The sequence below is a fragment of the Silene latifolia genome, chromosome X (genome assembly GCF_048544455.1).
Source record: "Silene latifolia isolate original U9 population chromosome X, ASM4854445v1, whole genome shotgun sequence".
Classification (NCBI taxonomy): Eukaryota; Viridiplantae; Streptophyta; class Magnoliopsida; order Caryophyllales; family Caryophyllaceae; genus Silene; species Silene latifolia.
In genome coordinates this window covers 176,691,340-176,695,082 of record NC_133537.1, presented here as the reverse complement: position 1 = coordinate 176,695,082, position 3,743 = coordinate 176,691,340, and the positions used below count along the sequence as shown (strand labels likewise).

The 3,743-nt window shown below is 34.8% G+C and overlaps 1 long non-coding RNA gene across 6 annotated transcripts; it reads left to right on the top strand.

Annotated features, from left to right (window-relative positions):
* The first annotated feature begins 461 nt into the window (after positions 1 to 461).
* LOC141623718 (uncharacterized) lies at positions 462 to 3,743 on the top strand. Of its 6 annotated transcripts, none has more exons than XR_012533537.1 (6): positions 462 to 663; positions 1,512 to 1,562; positions 1,773 to 2,109; positions 2,562 to 2,636; positions 3,079 to 3,253; positions 3,439 to 3,743. It is a non-coding gene; the product is annotated as an uncharacterized LOC141623718 (long non-coding RNA). The 6 variants fall into 6 exon arrangements; XR_012533536.1 differs by having other exon boundaries at positions 2,552 to 2,636; XR_012533538.1 differs by having other exon boundaries at positions 1,945 to 2,109; positions 2,562 to 3,253.

The window sequence follows — 3,743 nt, the reverse complement described above, 5'->3', positions numbered from 1 at the left end:
CTAATGAGCAAAGTCTTAAGAATAAAAAGTATCTACAAGGGCCTTATATACACTTCTCAAACTTCCCAAATAGATATTTTCACAAAATTTTCCTAAAATGCAACTACATGCCATGATACAACTAACATTTATACAACCTAATGCAAATGCTTCTATCAACTAGCACTAGTAGAAAAAACACCTATTACGTCAGTCGATTTACGTCGGTTCTACAAAAACTGACGCAAAAAGTACTCACTTTTGGCGGGAACCCATTTTCGCCCTATTGTCAAGTTTTTTGCGTCGGTTCTTTGTAAAAACTGACGTATATAATGCGTCAGTTTTCAGCAAAACTGATGTATTTGATCAAATACATCAGTTATGTTATTAAACCGATTTATTTAATATTACGTTTTTGCATCCATTTTAACTGAAACTGATGCAAATGATATTAATAAAAAAAAAAAAACAACTTTTATACATACACGGTCACACCCTCTCAAAACCGCTCTACACCTCTACTTCTCTTCTTCAGCTCTAACCTAATTTCCCAAATCTCAAATACCAATTAGTTTCTGCGATCGAAGCACTCATCCTTGCCATCATCGACAACTAACTTCTCCTCTGCGACAACCCGAGCAACGGCGGCCCATCCCTCTGCGATTTTTCGATCTCTTTCCCATGGTATAATCTCCTAACTTGAATAATTTTGATTTAACTAATTAGGTTTTTGGGTAACTAGTTTTTTATTTAAATTATACAAAATTGATTTGTTTTGTAATGTTTGTACTGTGATTTGAAGTTAAATATACTAAATTTCTGTTGCATTGTAAGTATCTGGCTTAGACCGAGTGGATTCGATGATTAGGGTTGATGAAATTAAGGAATTTTTCTTCATTACAAATTAGGGATTTCGGATTCTTCAATATAAGTATTCAGCGGTCGAAAAATATTTGCTATTGGTTATCTACAGTCATCCAATTTTTTTGCTGTGAGGTCTTAAATTGGTATTACTAAGATATTATTTTCATGTAGAGGAAGGAGGTTAATAAACGTTCGAATCTTGAACCTTTTTTTGTAGTTCTGGAAACCCCAGTGCCTTACCTCTCCCTCATATGGTAGGGAAGGAGACTTAGTTGTCTATTTGCTTGACCCGTTTCATGTTTAAGGCGGATAGTTTAGGGTTTTTTAGTTTGTGGAATATAAAGTCTACTTCATTTAATCGTTTGTTGTTTTGTGATATAATGAAAGTTGTGAAATGTTGTTCTTTAATTAATGCTTACTTGTAGGAGTATCTTTTTGCTGAATTCTTGGTGTTTTTGACTGATTTTAGATCTGAAAACTGTTAGATACTCCGAATGTACCATGTCACCGTACACCCTTTTGTCTTAAGTTTGATTATGCTTAGTTATGTATGCGCAATGTTGTTAATTTCAATTTTCTTATCGGTTGGGGTGTACATAATGTGATACATCCATGAATTTTGGAATTGTTAATGACACTTGTGAAATGTTGGTCAATTTTTGTTGCAGAAAAGGAAATTGAAATTGGGGAATATGATTCTAACCAAGTGCCTTATAAAGGTGAGATCTTTTGTTTTAGCTTTCTTTCTGTTGTTGAAAAATAATACTCCCTTGGTCCGGATCATTTGTTTACGTTATAACGGGGAATTTCGATCAAAGGTAAACAAATGATTGGGATGGAAGGGGATGGAAGGAGTAATTGATAAGTCAATCGAGTTTTGAAATTGACATAAGTAGTCTTTTTGGGTGTGGTGTGTGTGTTTTGAGCAGAAGAGGCGATTGTAAATTGGGTTTTGAATCCAACTGAACACTTCCCGAAGGTGAGATATTTTGTAGATCTCTGTGATTAAATGAATGTTGTAGTTATGGTAGTCCCGACATTCTGAGTTTTTTGTGCTTTAAAGTATATGGGCAGCTGTGAAATTTGGTTTGTTTTGAACAGAAAATGAAGTTGATGAACATGAGGTATCTCCTCTAATAGTTGTTTTCTTAGTTGGACGCACAAAGGAATCACCTTTTTAGGAGCAACAAGTAACAATGCGGCAACCTCTTCAGACGATTCTTCCATGGCGTACTTGATCAATTCTTGTCAGAGTTCTTTCGTAAGGTGCGTAAGAATTCTCACGGTCTCCAATTTGTTTCTCTATTGAAATCACCACATAAGATAATTAAACAAAACAAGCTTTTGAGATGATAACATAGATACGTAGTTGACGGTTAATAAAGGCAACTGACATTTCCCCAACCGCAAAAATCCAAAATAGCCATCGGCATTGAGATGGCAGCATCATTATAGGGATTGTGCGGAGTAATCCTGAAAAACAATTCAATTAAATATAGTTAAAATTCAATTTTATTGAATGGCAATAGATTATTATAGGGTGGATAAATAGTAGCTAGGTACAATGCGCCAAGAGCATGATTAAGTGGCAATTGATTGTTAGAATCCCTGTGAATTTAATATGAACTTGCATTGTATTCATCTAGTACTTGCTAGGACCTTAATGTTCCTTGATTAACCAACTTAAGTGTTAACATGTTTGTTGAAGTCTTGAACAGACAACAATCAACATTAACCCGGTTGGCGTACCTGACCGACTTGTTTTACTTTACCTTCTTCCATAACATCTGCAGGTTTGCTCTTTCTCTTCTGATATGTGTTTTGCTAAAGTACATGATACGGTTTTGAGATTGTTGCTATTGAATTTTTGTGCTGGTTATATTATTAAGCTATTGCTAGATTGATCCGTTATGATCTTTGAATTCTACGCGCATATATTAGAAATGATAGGAACGGTAGAAGATTTTATTTATTTTTTAGCGTTATGTCACTCTTGGAATCATGTTTTATCGTTAATAAAGCACCAATGGAGGCTGATGCCAATGCCATGGCTTTTACTATCTAAAGAATTCGGTTTGGAAATCTACTCCTGGGATGATTTTTTGGAACTGATAAGGCATGCTCAAATATTCATAGGCTACATTATACTTAGTTTGCTATCTACTTATGATTACAAGTGTATATTGTAACAAGTTCTCGATAAAAAAATTGTTCATAATGCGAAAATCTTTGCAGGGAAGCAATCAACAATTTGATTTTCCCGCGAAAAAGAAAGATGATATTTGTACAATAATCTACACTAGTGGTACAGCCACTGAGCCTAAGCGAGTGCTCATCTCCAATGAGACTGTTGTGACTGTTGTATCAGGCATTCATCTCAACTGGTGCTTCAATCGGATATTGGCGTGGGGTAAGTGAAATCCTTAACTCAAAAAATTACTTTTTTCTTCCTAAATATTTAGGTTGATCTCACATATGAAACTGCCGCACATAAGACTCGCAGAAACCTTAAAGCCTTAACTCAAAAATTTACTTCATTGAATGTCGACTGCATACTCCTTATTTCTTTGTTTTTGCGTTCGCTTTTTGTTGCAGCATTGCAACTCTGATTATTAGCTTAAGGGTGTTATCAAATCTGTGTTGAAAGAAGTTTTGCGGACACTGAATCTGACTGAAGGAAGCTCTCAAATATGCTTTTGATCATCCCAAAACTTGACAATCTTTTAGTGGGTTTGTGGCATCGAGTTTGGATTGATGTATAATTTTATGTCTGTTTACTAGATGTTTAGAGAACATTTAGTATAGATTAGCTTTGTAGCTAAGACGTTTGTGGTATTATTTGTACTTTGTATTGTATTTGGAACATTGTTGGGTTGAATAAGATGTAATGTTGTTTTACA